Below are 778 nucleotides of genomic sequence, written 5' to 3'. Positions count from 1 at the left end.
TAATAATAAAATAATAAATATAACCTTTTTGTTTACATTCCCACCTTAATGTAGACCCAGTGATGTAATACCCAGTACTTTGTACTTCTTTAAACATTTACATATACTGGTAGATCATTTTTGGTGAGAGGGTAAGGCAGGGGTCTGTATTATTATTATTAATATTATTATTATTATTATTATTATTAATATTATTATTAATAAACAGTATTTATATAGCACCAACATTTTTCATTGGAAAATTAAATGAGTGCCTTTCTTTTCATACATTTTAATACATTATTATTATTATTATTGTTATTTTTATTATTAATAATAATATTAATAATAATAATAAACAGGATTTATTTAGCGTCAACATATTACACAGCGCTGTACAACAAATAGGGGTAGCAAATGACAGTACAGACGGACAGTACGGACACAGGTGGAGGGGAGAACCTTGCCCAGAGGAGTTTACAATCTAAGAGGTGGGGAAGCAGCACACAATAAGAGGGATATGGAAGTAGTGATGGGAGGTAGTGAGAAGAGACAAAAGAAAACATGTAGGCAAGTTTGAAAAGATGGGTTTTAAGTGTTCTTTTAACCTCCCTGGCGGTCTAATTGTCAGTATTATTATGCCAAAAGCGGAAAAGCAAAAAAGGTCAAGTCAGAGGCTCTACACGCTGGTAACAAAACAAGTAAAAACTATTACCATGCAATATTTCATATGAAAATACAGAATGCTTACTCCAATGGCACATTCTAGCATTGTTTTTCCTACATTTATAGCAGGATT

The sequence above is a fragment of the Pyxicephalus adspersus genome, chromosome 1 (genome assembly GCF_032062135.1).
Source record: "Pyxicephalus adspersus chromosome 1, UCB_Pads_2.0, whole genome shotgun sequence".
Lineage (NCBI taxonomy): Eukaryota > Metazoa > Chordata > Amphibia > Anura > Pyxicephalidae > Pyxicephalus > Pyxicephalus adspersus.
The sequence above is the reverse complement of the archived record's forward strand: the minus strand, read 5'-3'. Positions refer to the sequence as shown.